This window comes from Staurois parvus, unplaced genomic scaffold (genome assembly GCF_062004578.1).
Source record: "Staurois parvus isolate SC_StPar_1 unplaced genomic scaffold, SC_StPar_1.0 ptg000025l, whole genome shotgun sequence".
In the NCBI taxonomy this organism is placed as follows: Eukaryota; Metazoa; Chordata; class Amphibia; order Anura; family Ranidae; genus Staurois; species Staurois parvus.
The window spans coordinates 4,603,852-4,620,592 of record NW_028317821.1 but is presented as its reverse complement, the minus strand read 5'-3'; positions in this window follow the sequence as shown (position 1 = coordinate 4,620,592).

The window sequence follows — 16,741 nt, the reverse complement described above, 5'->3', positions numbered from 1 at the left end:
TCTGGCTTTCCTCAACTCTTTGTCTCTACACTGATAAATTGGAGTTCTGTACCTAGGTGCTCCTCATTTCTTGAAAGAATTCACTGGATGAACCTGTACTTCCCTGGATTGTCAGCAGACATGTTCATGGCATCTAATCACTAGGAGATCCTCCATCTGTAGCTGTTTTGCCTTCTATTAAGGAAGTTCCTTCAGATTTCTTCCTCATCTCTGTTCTTAATCGAGTCACTGTTCTTAGCAAGATTCTTGCTCCTTGCTCCTTAGTTGAGGATGCTTCATATCAACAGGGCTAGTCAGATGATTCTTAGAACCATGTTTTTTGGACCAAGGTTAGGCAGATTTGCAGAGTTTGTCAGAGCCCAGAGACCCTTCCAGGTGTTTAGTTGAGCTAATCTGGTCTCTTTGGTGTTACACACACCAGTCTTGATTGCAGTATGCCCTCATCCCTGCCTACCTTTATACAGGTGCCTCTTGTTCATTCTTCCACTTCCTGTAATCAGTCTGACTTTGAGATTGGTACCCATGGGTTTTTCCACCAGTTGCTAGCATTCATTTTTCTGTTTATTGGGATATTATCAAGTCCTGTTGATATTTTGTTGTGAAATTGGTCAACTCCTTTTCCCAGAATTGTAAGGGGTAGGAGTATAAAGTGTGTGCCTTCTTATGTTGATTGGCTGGTCTTTTCTTGTTAACCTGTTTTTTTAAATCTCCAGGATTCCCTGTTGTCTGGTACTTGCCCCAGTGCTCTTTTTCTGTCTACCATATTTTATTGGTCTAGTTTACTTCTTTTCAGGTAAAATTATGGATTGCTGATTTGGTTCCCTCAGCCTCTTACTGGCTCAAGTGCAGTATTTGTCAGGTAGTCTCATTCCTCTTGTTGGTGATTTCTGTCCTGTCTGAAGCATCGGGTTGGTTAGTCTTTGTGGCCTACCCTTGGACATGGCAGATGAAACGAAGCCCTAGTAGAAACTGTTTCAGATTCCGGCACTGGTCCTTCAGGTACTTCTGAGTTGCAGACTATTTTCAAATTTTTTGGGGGGGTTTATCAGTGACTATTGCCCACCTTTCAGTTGACTGTTTTTGGCATCCTGACTGTTGTCTCCTAACAGGTGAGAAAACAAGTTTAAGATTGATGAACTTGCCATTAATCTTTTTCTTGAATTACATTTAGGGACACAGGTCCGCACCTCTGTTTTTTGCTGGTCCTTGGTATTGCTTTCTCAGAAAACTGAGGCATGCTGGTTTATTTGGGGTTTGGCCAACTTTTTTCTCTTTGCCAGTGTCCCAATCTCCTGTAGGCAGCAGTATAGCCAGACTCTGTTTCTCATTGGATTCCAAGAAAAGCAATATTTTTGGTAAGTACAGAAATCTTATTATATGACTCTTAGTGCTATTTAAAGAAGCAAAGCTACCACTATGTGCCTTTTTAGACTTTTACATGAAAGCGTGCTTTGTCGAAGCAGCTTCCTTTTAAATGGACTGGCAGTGTATGATCTAGTACGAAAAATTGTGCTGACCCTATTTTTAACACGATGCAATGCAACGGTTAGCCTATATTGCAGTATAGTGTTGGTAGAGTGTGCATTTTACTGCATGCTCCCTTAACACAAATATTTGTATGGTCCCTTAAGTTTTTAAACGTCCTTAAAGGCCAGGTTCACCTTTTCCAGGAAATAGCCTATGCAGTCAAATGGGGGAGGGAAGGGTTGGAGGGGGCAGTAGCTATTACAAAATTGTGGGAGATTTGTAAAATGTTTAATAATATTATTGTAATAAGCCTTTTTGAGTACCCCCAAAAGCCTGGATCAAAAATTTCATGATATAACCTCCATATCCATGCAGGGTGAACACCAGTGGTTTTCAGGTTGTAGCTACAAGATGGGAAGTGGGGGTTTCTAACTAGGAGTCTTTCAGCCAGGCTTTTGGGGTGACCCCAAATGGTCTACAAGTATGACAATATTATTGAACATTTTACAAAGCCGCATATTATTATTATTATTATTAATAATAATTTTTTAATATCTATGAAGGCCCTTTGGCTGCATAGGCTATTTTGTGGAAAAGGTGAACATAGCCCTTAAATTAAATTGAGACAGACTAGAATTTTCATCTTGGTAGTTTCTGGTTTTGTTTTGGGAAATTAACCAGGTGAAATACAGAAGTACATCCTTAATATGCAGTAAACTGTCTTATTTTGTATATGTTTCAATGTAATTGATCTGTATATACCCCTTAGATGTTTGCATTATTACTCATAAAGAAATAGGAAAAGGTTTTAAGCAGCATTATTCCATGCAGCGTAAATACCCTGCAGTGTCTCAAAGGACAGTTCTAAAGCTAAACTCATGCCAAATAATTGTTAAATGTGATTTCGTTTTTTTTAAATGCAATGGAGTGCAAGTACCTAAATTTGACTTGGCTTTAGTCTATTGCAATGTCCTGTACAGCAGAACTTGGCCTGGGAGAAGGAGCAGAAGAAGCAAGTCATTTGCACTGCACTGCTCATGAACTATCAAGGGACATGTCAGTAATGAGCTCATCAGTCTGCTGCTTCTCCTTTTAGCATCCAGTCACAGGCTCCGTGAAGGACAAGGTAATTGCAGCAGAGAAAGAAATTAGGTTACCTGCCCTGCTATATAGGGCTGTTCTGTGTAACTATCAGGAATAGATAGCTGAAAATACAAGTCCTATGGCTGATAAAACCGCTTCCATGTATGCCTTTCATCTGTGTATTTATCTGTCCTTGAGTCCAGCAAAAATTACTTAAATGTAACTGTGAAATTTGGTATTTTATTTTTTATTAAATATTTGCATGAACTTTAAATATGAATCCTCTGCTGATATTATTACACACTTCATTTCACATGAAAAATATGTCTGTGTTCTGGTTTGGTAATATGTTGTTTACAAAGGCGAAATACTCCATATGCAATGATAAAGTGTACATACTTAAAGAAGTACTCCGGGATAAGAAAAAAAAAATCATTGATTTACACGCCCCTACACAAAATACTAAACGGTTAATAACATTTTGAAAATTACCATTTAGGAGAAAAGTCTATTTTCATGACCTAAACTCTGTAATTTAAAAGATAACAGCATCTGCTGTGCCAGGGAGGAGGTGTAGAATCAGGGATTACATCATATCCTCTCCTCTCTATCTGCAGTAAAAGAAAACTTCCCATCAACCACATGAAATTTTAGTGAATGTGGGCAGATACACTAAGCTTGTAAATGTTGGATTTGTCTGAGATGCTCGGTCCGCCCACCACTGCTAGTGGGGCTAAATTACATCAATGCTTCCTGGAGAAAGCACTACAGAAGGGATGTACCAAGACCAATGGGGACCTGGGGGAATAGGAGGCATAGCAGCCACCGGTCTTACAAACCAGAAACCAGAGAATTAACGGTTTGATTTGAAAATGAATAAGCTATTTCAGAACAACTGCTGAGTGAACCAGAAGATGGATGACACATTCAGTGAAGGTAGGAAATTAGCAGCAAAGATACGTTAAGACGTTTTTCCCGGAGCTCTGCTTTAAGCCTGTTTTTAAATATTAAGAAAAAACTTTTTATGCAGTTTACAGACCTGTCCCTGAGAAAAGTCAACATTCTGCTCTTTACTGCTTGTTGGATGTGTAATATGAAATCTTGAAAACATCACTTTAAAACAGATTCTACCATTTGTAAAGGGACAGTCCACCCAAATATATTTTGTTTAATGGTGGAGCCACTGGCTGTGGGTATTTGTTTTTTTTTTTTTTTTGCCTCAAGTCCTATGTTCCTGTTTACCTGTAATCTCAGATGTTTTCTGAAATCTAGGTTTTAGTTCAAGAGATGCTCTCTTTGTGGAGGTAAATGACTAGAGATGAGCGAATTATTCAAAAATTCGGTTCGGCTGATTCGCCGAATTCGCGGAATAAATTCGCTTCGAGCCGAATATATTCGCTGCGAATTTAACTTATAAAAAGGGTGTTTCTAGGCTTCAGAGAGCCTTTATATTAGTGCAGAACACTGTACCTTTAATTTAAATGCCCTTGGAGTCTGCTGGGGAAGAGAAATAATACTGTCAGTCAGTATGACATGCAGATGAGTGCCGTCGATCTTAGAATCACCGCACACTTCACTCATTTGGGCAGTCACGGGGCCAAAACCAGAGTGTGGAGCCACAGTGTGGCGGTGGAGGCAGCAGCAATGGGAGGCCATACAGCACCCTATGACAAAATGGAACCCACCAGCAGTGTGAGGAGACCTGAAAGTGGCACATGGCAGAGTGTGGCGATGGAGACAGCAGCAATGGGAGGCTGTACAGGGACCCATGACACACTCTGGACCTGGCAGCAGCATGAGGAGGCGGTACAGGGGCCCATGACAGATTACGGGCCTGGCAGCAGCATGAGGAGTCGGTACGGGGGCCCATGGCAGATTACGGGCCTGGCAGCAGCATGAGGAGGCGGTACAGGGGCCCATGGCAGAGTGGCGGAGCGTAAGCAGCTAAAATTGAAGGCCATACAGAGGCCTATGTTAAAAAGTCCCCCCAGCAGCAGCGTGGGGAGACGACTATCAAGAGTCCAATGGCAGAGTGGCGGAGCAGAAGCAGCTTCAATTGAAGGCCATACACAGGCCTAGGTTTAAAAGTCCCTCACAGTTAATTCCAATAACGAACTCTACTCCTCCGTGCAATCTACTTACGAGACCCTGGGCAGGTCTGGGTCCAATTTGTGGTAGAGACTGGTTTTGTTCAGCCATGCTTGAGCGAGTAATAACAGGTCTGTGCTGCCCTTTGGTGTCTGGCTTAATGCGCACAACACTGAACGTCCCAGCGTTTGTCAACGATTTGCCGTTAAGTGATGCAAACCCGCTGAACCACGTTCATGAGGAGCCGGTACAGGGGGCCATGAATCAGTATGGACCTGGCAGCAGCGTGAGCAGACGACAGAGGCACATAGCGCAGGGTGGCGGTGTAGGCAGCATTATTCTGAAGCCATACACAGGCCTAGGTTAAAAAGCGGAAGCCATCAGCAGCGTGAGCAGACGACAGAGACACATGGCGCAGGGTGGCGGTGGATGCAGCAGTATTCGGAAGCCAAACACAGGCCTCGGTTAAAAAGCGGAAGCCGTCAGCAGCGTGAGCAGACGACAGAGACACATGGCGCAGGGTGGCGGTGGATGCAGCAGTATTCGGAAGCCAAACACAGGCCTCGGTTAAAAAGCGGAAGCCGTCAGCAGCGTGAGCAGACGACAGAGGCACATGGCGCAGGGTGGCGGTGGAGGCAGCAGCAATGGAAGGCCATACAGCACCCTATCACAAAATGGAACCCACCAACAGTGTAAGGAGACCTGAAAGTGGCACATGGCAGAGTCTGGTGATGAAGTCAGCAGCAATGGGAGGCCGTACAGGGACCCATGACACACTCTGGACCTGGCAGCAGCAAGAGGAGGCGGTACAGGGGCCCATGGCAGAGTGGCGAAGCGTAAGCAGCTTAAATTGAAGGCCATACAGAGGCCTATGTTAAAAAGTCCCCCCAGCAGCAGTGTGGGGAGACGACTATCAAGCGTCCAATGGCTGAGTGTCGATCCGGGAAGTCAGCGTTGTGATTGCAGATGCAATGCAGAAATTCTACGAAGTAATGCCGTGGGTGCGAAGAAGATCATATACCGTCGTACTTCCATCCATAAGACGGTACAACCTGCGAACCGGGAGCTTTATTGCCCTGACCCACTGAGCAGCTTCTGGGATACCCAAGAGTCCAATGGCAGAGTGGCGGAGCGGAAGCAGCTTCAATTGAAGGCCATACACAGGCCTAGGTTAAAAAGTTCCCCCAGCAGCAGTGTGGGGAGACGACTATCAAGAGTCCAATGGCTGAGTGGCGATCCGGGAAGTCAGCGTTGTGATTGCAGATGCAATGCAGAAATTTTATGAGGTAATGCCGTGGGTGCGAAGAAGATCATATACCGTCGTACTTCCATCCATAAGACGGAACAACCTGCGAACCGGGAGCTTTATTGCCCTGACCCGCTGAGCAGCTTCTGGGATACCCAAGAGTTTGGCTTCTGTGGGGAATATGGTTGAAAACTGAAACTTAAAGGCATGTTGACGGAAGGGCACCAGTGTCAGTGCTCCGGAGGGAATATAGCTTCAAAGCTGACACTTAAAGGTATATCGACGGTCAGAGACCACAGGAAGTGGAGCTTGCGTCTTAAATCGACTGAATGTGGCAGACGTGAAACGTCTACGGGCCGTATATGAAACGGGTTGTTCCTCTTTCTGGAATAAGTGTTGGAAATGGCCACTCTTTTTGGAGTGGCGTTTTGTCTATTTAATTCCGATAACGGACTCTACTCCTCCGTGCAATCTAGTTACGAGACCCTGGGCAGGTCTGGGTCCAATTTGTGGTAGAGACTGGTTTTGTTCAGCCATGCTTGAGCGAGTAATAACAGGTCTGTGCTGCCCTTTGGTGTCTGGCTTAATGCGCACAACACTGAACGTCCCAGCATTTGTCAACGATTTGCCGTTAAGTGATGCAAACCCGCTGAACCACGTTCATGTGGAGCCGGTACAGGGGGCCATGAAATAGTATGGACCTGGCAGCAGTGTGAGGAGACCCGAAAGTGGCACATGGCGCAGGGTGGCGGTGGAGGCAGCAGTATTCGGAAGACATACACAGGACTAGTTTAAAAAGCGGAAGCCGTCAGCAGCGTGAGCAGACGACAGAGGCACATGGCGCAGGGTGGCGGTGGAGGCAGCAGTATTCGGAAGCCATACACAGGCCTAGGTTAAAAAGCGGAAGCCGTCAGCAGCGTGAGCAGACGACAGAGGCACATGGCGCAGGGTGGCGGTGGAGGCAGCAGTATTCGGAAGCCATACACAGGCCTAGGTTTAAAACTGGAACCCAGCAGCGTGAGCAGACGACAAAGACGCACATGGCAGAGGATGGATCTGGCAGCAGTATGAGAAGGCGGTACAGGGGCCCGTGGCACAGTGTGGTGATGGGGGCTACAGCAACTGGATGCCAGAAAGTGGCCGATAGGGCTATATACTGCATGGAATTATAAAGTTGTAAAGACAGCGGCCTATAAGGCTATACACACTATAACAATCATGACTTGATTGACCATTGGCCTATAAGGCTATACACAGCATGAATATCATGACTTATTCTGAGAGTGGTTTGGAAGGCTATATACAAAAAGTAATTCATGAGCTGTCTGGACAGCGGACAATAAGTACATATATACAAATCAATTCATCAGCTGTCCAGCCAGCGGCCTCAAAGGCGACACATATAGAAAGCAATTCATGAGCTGTTCAGACAGCGGCCTCTAAGGCGACAGATATACAAAGCAATTCCCGAGGTGTTCAGGGAGCGGCCTGAACGGCTAGGTTATTACTAAATATATTTTTGTGGCCAAACATCGGCCTATAAATAGATGTCTACACAGTGACAAAAAATTATGTCGCCAGACAGCGGCCCCTAAGGCGACAGATATACAAAGCAATTCCCGAGGTGTTCAGTGAGCGGCTTGAACTGGTAGGTTATTACTAAATATATCTTTCTGGCCAAACATCGGCCTATAAATAGATGTCTACATAGTGACAAAAAAGTAGGTCGCCTTACAGCGGCGTATCCTACAAATTGACATTATAAGAAATGGTTTAGACCAAAAAAAAAAAAAACAAAACTTTGATGCGATGCTATACCTTAGTAGATTGTGGAAAGTCGACAAGTCAAGCGTAACTGTGTACATTACAGAAAATCTTAACAAGACAACCAAACGTGGCCAAACCGTGACCGATACAACAAGTTAACAATGTAAGAAACAGGTGGGGGCCAAACCGTGGCCAATAAATAAACAGTCCACCTCATTGATGAGATGGACAACACGTGTCAAATATTTAAAAAAATTGCTATTCCATTGGTCTGGAACTGGTCGACTATAAATAATTAAAAAGTTTAAACTCATGTGACAGTCGTCCAGCGACGTATAAATAATTTAAAAACACCAATTCATGAGGGGCCCGACCAGCAGAGTATAAGTCATTAAAAAGGTTCAATTCATGTGACGGTCGTCCAGCGAAGTATAAATAATTTAAAAACCCCAATTCATGAGGGGCCCGACCTGCAGAGTATAAGTCATTAAAAATGTGCAAAACATGAGTCGGCCGACCAGCAGCCTCTCAATAAAATATATATACAAATGTACGGATCAGGTGGAGGTCTTCCATTTGTCCCTAATAACATGTTTGGGGCATGATTCATGGCGGATTTAGTCAGCTGTGTCAGGAACTGGTGGTTTGAAATCCAGACTAATCCACGCCTGATTCATTTTCACAAACGTGAGTCTCTCCACACTTTGGGTGGACAGTCGTGTCCTCCGCGGAGTTACAATACCTCCTGCCGCACTAAACACGCGCTCCGATGCCACACTACTGGCCGGGCATGACAGCCTTTCAAGGGCAAATTCAGCTAGTTGGGGCCAAAGGTCAAGTTTCGTTGCCCAGTAGTCAAGGGGATTGTCTACCTCGGTTGGCAGGGTGCTGTCCAAGTAGGCCCAAGCCTGTTGTTTGAGGTCCTGCTCCAGGTCCACCTGATGCTGCTGCTGCTGCGGCTGGTTAGTAGTTTCCTCACTGCGCTGGTGAAGAAAGCTACTCATCATCGACTGCAGACTGAGGCAGCCGCTGCTGGTGGAGCTGCCACTGCTCCTACCACCCCACCCCTCCCCTGCTGCCATGGCAGCGGAACGCGAGCGCACAGGGCCCACAGTGTCTGAGGATGGATGTTGGCGCAGAAAGGCAGAGACCAACTGACTACATAGGTGGTTTTTATAGTACTTTATTTTGGCCTCCCTCTCAGCAGGTGTGAAAAAGGCCACCATTTTTGAACGGTAGCGAGGGTCCAACAAGGTGGACAGCCAAAAATCATCCCTCTGTCTGATGGTTATTATTCGGCTGTCGCTACGCAAGCAACCGAGCCTGCTATGGGCCATTTGTGCCAAGGAATGCGAGGGACTCCCTGCCTCCATCTCCACAGCATACTGCCACGGTGCGTCTGGGTCCTCTGTCTCCTCCTCCTCTACCAGATGCTCCTGCTCCTCCACTCCTGTCCGCTGAGTGGAAAAACCACCCATTTCACTCAATAATTCCTGAGCACCAATGTCCTCCTCTACCTCCTCCTCTTCTTCCTGTCCTGCCCCCACAGGGGTCATGTGGCGTTGAGATCTGTGCGCCACGTCTACCGCACCCTGACCAGCCATTGTTAACAGCATTTGTTCCAGGACGTGCAACAGAGGAATGACGTCGTTCATCCCATAGTCCTGCCGACTCACGAATAGCGTGGCCTCCTCAAAGGGCCTGAGCAAGTGGCAGGTGTCACGCATGAGCTGCCAATGGCTGACATCTAAGTTACACAGGGGAGTACCTTTTATCCGCTTGTAACATCAGGAAATCGGTGATGGCCTTTCGCTGTTCGTAAAGGCGGTCTAACATATGTAGGGTTGAATTCCACCTTGTTGCAACGTCGCAGATCAGGCGATGCTGTGGAATTCCGTTCTGCCGCTGCAGCTCAAGGAGGGTGTGCTTTGCGGTGTAGGAATGGCTGAAATGCATGCAAAGTTTACGTGACATTTTAAGGATGTCTTGCAGTGGGATGGTGGATTTTAGGAACCGCTTGACAACCAGATTGAACACGTGAGCCATGCATGGCGCATGGCACAACCTTCCTTGACGCAGAGCAGACACCATGTTCTTTCCGTTGTCGGTCAACATGGTTCCGATTTTCAGTTTGCGCGGAGACAGCTATCTGTCGATTTCTCTGTTCATTACACTCAGAAGTTCCTCCCCTGTGTGACTACGTTCGCCAAGGCATACCAGGTGCAGCACAGCGTGACACCGTTGCGCCCTGCACATGTGATATGCCGGTCGGGTAATGGGACTTGGCACGGGGGTGGCGGCTGAGGACACGGCGGAAGAAGAGGTGGTAGAGGCGGACATCTTTGCTGGACCAAGGACGTGCGAACGTGGAGGCAAAAGCGGCGTGACCTGTCCAAGTTGCTGGTGCGGCTGTGCCGGCACCACATTCACCCAGTGGGCCGTAAATGACATGTACTGTCCCTGACCGTAGTTACAGCTCCACACGTCGGCGCTGCCGTGCACTTTGGCAGAGACCGACATGCTCAAAGACTGGCCCACCATCTCTTCTACATGTGAATGCAGGGCTGGCACTGCCTTTTTGGTGAAGAAATGCCGGCTTGGCACTCTCCACCGCGGCTCGGCACAAGCCATCATTTCTCGGAAAGGTGCTGAGTCCACCACTTGGAAAGGGAGGGACTGCAGCACCAGCAACTTGGACAGGAGGACGTTCAGCTTCTGCACCGTCGGGTGCGTGCTCGCAAACTGTTGTCTCTTGGAAACGGATTCCAAGAAAGACTGCTGACGGAATCCGTGAAGAGGAGTAGCAGGAGAAGGAGCATCTGAACGAGCGGAAGATGCCAACGAGCGACAACTCCCCTCAGCAGAGGTGTTGGAGCCTCGACTGGCTGATAGAGGGCGATTGACGTCGGGTGACGGAGCAAGTAACGGAGCGGGTGATGGAGCGGGGGCTGGGACAGGCAGAACCGCCATATCTTTATCACGGTTTTCCCAGGCCACCGAATGGCGATGCTGCATATGCTGACGCAACGCTGTAGTCCCAACATTGGCCCCCTGGCCACGCTTGACTTTCTGGCCACATAGTCGACATACGGCTACGTTTACTTCCTCGGGCGGCTTGACGAAAAATTGCCACACCGCCGAGTAGGAAACTTTGCCCCCGCTACTCCTCACTGGCTGACTGCTACTTCCTCCGTGCACACCGGCACCACTACTGGCCGTGGTGGTAGGCTGCAGTGGAGCTGGTGCTCTACTCCGTGGCCGTTTGGCTCCACTGACACTGCTGCGACCCTGCTGCCTCCTGGGCAACCCACCGACTGTTTTGCTCGCTGCCAAGCTGGCACCCTCTTCTCCTGATGATGCGGAAGCAATAGCCTGATGACGACGAGGCTGCCAAGTGCGATCAGCCTCATCATCATCAATTAGGGTCTCCGCGTCACTACTAGCCCCCTCGGCTGCGTGTGGGTCAGGAGACAGACCTGTCTCTAGACCGGCTACCGAGCCACTCTCCTCGCCAGTACTTCTTCGCCTGGCTGCTGAAGAGGCGGATGTCTCCCCCCGTTCCTGACCGCCCTCTGTTAGCTCTTCCTCACTGTACAGTGGGGCTGAGCCCACAGCATGCGATACTTCGCTTGGTGAGGGAACACCAAAGGACAGGGGCAGGTCGAGGACACGTGATTTCAGTGGGCTTGCTCCCGGGCCATGCCAACTAACGGTTGTGTCTGACGTACCCACTGACCGTTGGCTGTAGGTGTCAGAGGTGACCTGGGAAGAGGAAGACGACCGAGTCAACCAATCGATGACGGCAGGGTTGTCGGTGGAGACACGACCGCTGGATGACACCGGGAGGACTGGCCTCTGGCTGCGACTAGTGCTGCCTCGACCCCTTCCTCTGCTGCCACGTCTGCTCGCTCCTGAAACATTGCCTCCTCTGCCACTCCTCTGCGTGTTGTCTGACATACTCTTTAATTCAATAAGCACCCCAAAAATAAAACCGGATTTAACTCTTTGAACGTACAATAGTGGTTGTAAAGCAGAAAGTCAGTTTATTTAGCACAATCGGTCAATTGCAGCTTGCCATTGGCTGTAAACTGTACGTTTCTGTCACTGGAATGCACTAATCACCCAAAAAATATTACCGCCAGCCGGCGTGTAAATGGATTTAACTCTTTGAACGTACAATAGTGGTTGTGAAGCAGAAAGTCAGTTTATTTAGCACAATCGGTCAATTGCAGCTTGCCGTTGGCTGGAAACTGTACGTTTCTGTCACTGGAATGCACTAATCACCCAAAAAATATTACCGCCAGCCGGCGTGTAAATGGATTTAACTCTTTGAACGTACAATAGTGGTTGTGAAGAAGAAAGTCAGTTTATTTAGCACAATCGGTCAATTGCAGCTTGCCGTTGGCTGGAAACTGTACGTTTATGTCACTGGAATGCACTAATCACCCAAAAAATATTACTGCCACCCGGCGTGTAAATGGATCTAACTCTTTGAACGTACAATAGTGGTTGTGAAGCAGAAAGTCAGTTTATTGTACACAATTGGTCAATTGCAGCTTGCCGTTGGCTGGAAACTGTACGTTTCTGTCACTGGAATGCACTAATCACCCAAAAAATATTACCGCCAGCCGGCGTGTAAATGGATCTAACTCTTTGAACGTACAATAGTGGTTGTGAAGCAGAAAGTCAGTTTATTTTGCACAATCGGCACACTGCAGCACCAACTGTGCACGACAGCCACCAAAAAAAAAGGGTGTATGTCACTTTAAATTTTCGATTCTTTGATAGCTGTGGCCCTAAGTAACGATTCTGTGTCCCTGAGTAACGATTCTGTGTCCCTGAGTAACGATTCTGTGGCCCTAACTCTGTCCCTTAATACACACAGGTCTGTCTCTCTTGAATGACCGGAGGCTAATGGAGAATTCTAAGATGGCCGCGATTTATAGCTCCACCATTACACAGTGCTGGCTGGCTGCTGATTGGCTAATGCGATCACATGTCATGAATGCATTATGGGTCAGCGCGCCTTGTCTGCGCGCCTTCCCAGAGATCCCCGCCCCATCTTCTCTGTCCATTTTCTCCGTGGCCACACATGTCGCCGCCATTTTTGGGAAAATTCGATTCGTGCATCCGAAGTTTGCTAATCTTCGGATTCGTCGCGAATAGAATTTTTCCAAATCTTCGGAACGAATTCCACTTCGTCATGTTCGATTCGCTCATCTCTATAAATGACTAGTCCTTTTTGCTGTGCACCATGTCACTCCCCTAGCTTTAACCAGTTGCCTACCTTTGGCGTGTTACATCCATCCATAAAATCTCCTCTGTACACTAGGTTTCTCCTGTACATCCAGGAGACTGCCTGCAGTTTTTCCTCTCCCATGCACAGCCCCATGAGACTTGGTGTCTGTAGAAAGAGGAGCTCCCAATCCTATGATTGGGAGCCAATCAGAAGCCTTCCTCATTGAATGATAACTGTGACAGCCAATCACAGTAAACATTCAGTGTATCATTTGTAAACAAAAACAAAAGTAACAATAGCTGTCTTATTTTATCAGTTCCTTGCCATACAACAAACTGAGTGAGAGAGCAGCTAACAGAATGTTTGTTTGCAGAGGGACTTGGTTATACCTCCTAATTAACCAGGATATGTCCTTTTATTTAACCTTTTATTTTACTACCTAACCCATTCATTTCACTAGATCGCCCTGTATAAGCACTATTTAGCAGTTTCATCTCCTGTTCCACATTTCAATTTCAAATTATTTGTTGAAAAAAAAATATTATAAAGCACATATACATTGGGTTTACTGGTAAAAATACATGGTTTAGGGTACAGCTGTTTTATTTTAAATCGGTAAGAACTTTAAATTACTGATGCATTATAAGAAAAATGAAATGTATGCAACATGTTGAAGAGAAACTTTACTTCTTTTGTTTATAACTGTAACATGCTTTGTTCCAAAAATGTAATTTCAAAGTTGCAGTAAATAGAACAAGCAGTATAGAACAATAAAATGTTTTTCCCACAGTAATGGTACTTGTGTTCAAAATATTACTGATCAAACTGATCTTTTTCAAATTTACTCCCCCCCCTTAAAACGAAAATAAATTAAAAAAACTTCTCAGAGGACCTTAGGTTCAACAAGATAGTCCTGTTTTGTCTTAAAAAAAAAAAAAAAAAAAGGATATTTTAATCAATTTTGTATCCTAAGTAATTACAAAGTTGTAAACTTGTGAAGAGACACATGGAAAAGAAAAAAAAAAAAAATATGGTCTGGTCCATAGGGGGTTAAACCGGTATGAGAGCCAAAGTCATTAATTTCCAGTTATTTTATTCTTTTGCCAACACAACAAAGGCCCCAGTAGATATTAAAAACAAAATTGTGGAGCTTTGTAAAATATTCAAAAGTATTGTCATTCCTTTAGGCCATGTGGGTTACCCCCAAAAGCCTGACTTTAAAAACTCCCAGCTAGTAATCCCAATGCCCTGCCTTCTTGCTAGGATGTGAGAAACGTTAGACACTCACTCCCAAAATTGCAGAGTGAAAACCAACAGTTTGAAAACCAACAAGTGGTTGATCAGGGGGAAGTTTTTAAGACAGCCTTATGGGGGACCCAAATTGCTTACAGGCATGAACAATTATAATGTTGTTGAACATTTTACAACCTGCACAGTTTAATATCTACTGGGATCCCCTTGACTGCACAGGCTATCTTCTAGAAAAGATTAACTTGGCCGTTAAATAGCTAAACTTGTAGGCTACCTGTAAATCCTGCCCCCCAAGCATATCCAAAGAACTCCTACAGGTAGCTGTGCTCTCTCCTGTCTGCTTGCTAGGACACTAATCTTTGGAGGCTTGCCCCAGCTTCACTGGAGCATTCCCATTCAAAACCCCGAGCATGCGTAGTGTGCTCTCGCTCCTCTTTTCACAGCAGCCACTGAGTTCAGCGATGTTGCAAGAGAAGGAGATAGAGTGCACTGCATATGCATGGGGGTTTAACCAACATGAAGGACATCTCTTTCATTCCCTTTATCCACGGCACAGGTGGTGAGTGGATTGTTACAGGACATTAGATATACGGTCCTCTGTGATCAATATGACCTACATATCTTATTGAGTGCAAGCTCTGTCAGTGACTTCCCACATTATTTGTTTCACTACAGGATGGGGACATTATGGTGCTTTGTGTAGGATACAGGACATACCGCATATAGTTCAACAGGCAGAAGATTCCTTGGGATATGTCTTGCTTTTCCTACAAAGGGTGGTGTGTAGTCCACATACAGTGGTGAAGACACCATTTCAAGCAGAGTGCTGCAATCTGCACCTTTTCTCCCATCCTGGGAATAAATGGGGCTTATTTCCATTCAAGAGCTTTATGACACAGTTGTTCACATTACAGATGAACGGGCCCCAACCACGTGTGCCGGCACAGGAATGCATTGCATCATATATTTGACATTTATGTCTTTTTCCAAACAGGCCTGAGGCTTACTGTTCCCCTCTTCACGCTTATTGTGCTTACTGCATTTCATACATGTGATATACGTATATCCATAGTATAATTTTTGGATTCCCTGTTCGGGATTCACCATCATGATATTGGTGTAAATTCATTATTTAATATTATGGTATACCTATGGTATATTTTTTGGATACACCTCTTTTGGGAAGTGTTTACCTATGTGTTTGTACTACAGAGATATTAGACTCTTGCAGTCACTTTTTCTGTTGCACATACATTTAGACCGGTCTTGATGTCATTTTATATGGTTTTAGGTCTGTGTGTTATTGTCTCATACTGAGGTGATGGTAAACCAGGGCGAATGCCCATATGTCATATTTATATCTGTGTAATAAAGCATAATTTTTGGAAAATTTTCTGAGTGTCACGGTCTGTTCATAATGTAGCCGCTTTTCTGTGAATCTCTTTTCACAAACCCCCTTTTTTTGAATGCCTTTTTTGGCTACTGAATGGAAACCAAACATTGGGTGACACGATAATTTAATTAACAACCTCTTAATAACTACCTATAGTATATATGGGTTTAACCACTAGCCTACAGGGCACTTATACCTACTTCCTGCCCAGGCCAATTTCCAGCTTTCAGCGCTGTCATACTTTTAATGACAAATGCACGGTCATGCAACACTACCCATATGAAATTTTTACCATTTTTTTGAGACCGAGCTTTCTTTTGGTGGTATTTAATCACCTCTGGGATTTTTATTTTTTCTTAAACCAAAAACCACTGAAAATTTTCTTTCCTTAGTTTTTTTTATACAATTTTGTAAATAAGTGATTTTTCTCCTTCACTGATGTGCACTAATGAGGCTGCAGTGATGGGCACTGATAGGCTGCACTGTGAGGAGGCACTGGTAGGTTGCACTGATGGGCATTGACAGGCATCACTGATGGGCACTGAAAGGCAGCACTGATACATGACACTGATAGGCGGCATTGATGCGCACTGATAGGTGGCACTGATTGGCAGCACTGATAGGTGGCACTGGCATTGATAGGTGGCACTGACTGGCACTGATGGGTGACATTGAAAGGCAGCTCAGATGGGCACTGATTTGTGGCATTGATGTGCACTGGTATGCACTGATATGTGGCACTGATGGGCACTGGCACGTGGCACTTCTGGGGCCACACTGATCATTAGGGTACACTGATCATCAGTGCCCTGATGATCAGTGTACATGTCCCCTCCGCGGAAAGCCGATTACCGGCTCTCCTCTCCTCTCGAGCTGTCAGCGTGACAGCTCGAGAGGAGAGAAATGCCGATAACCGGAAATTCCATGTTTACATGTGATCAGCTGTGATTGGACACAGCTGATCACATGACCGAGCCGACATCTTCGGCTCTTTCAGTGATCCGCTGTGTCCTAGGGACACAGCGCATCGGTGATCACCGCGCTACGCGCTTCCTGAGCCACGCATGCGCAGTGAGAATGGTAGGACGTCATATGACATCCTATCAGAACGAGAGAACCACCTTGCGCCCGTCATTGTACTATAGGGCGGCTGGAAGGTGGTTAAACAAGAACAACAATCTTCTTTCTTCCCCCCCCCCCTATAATG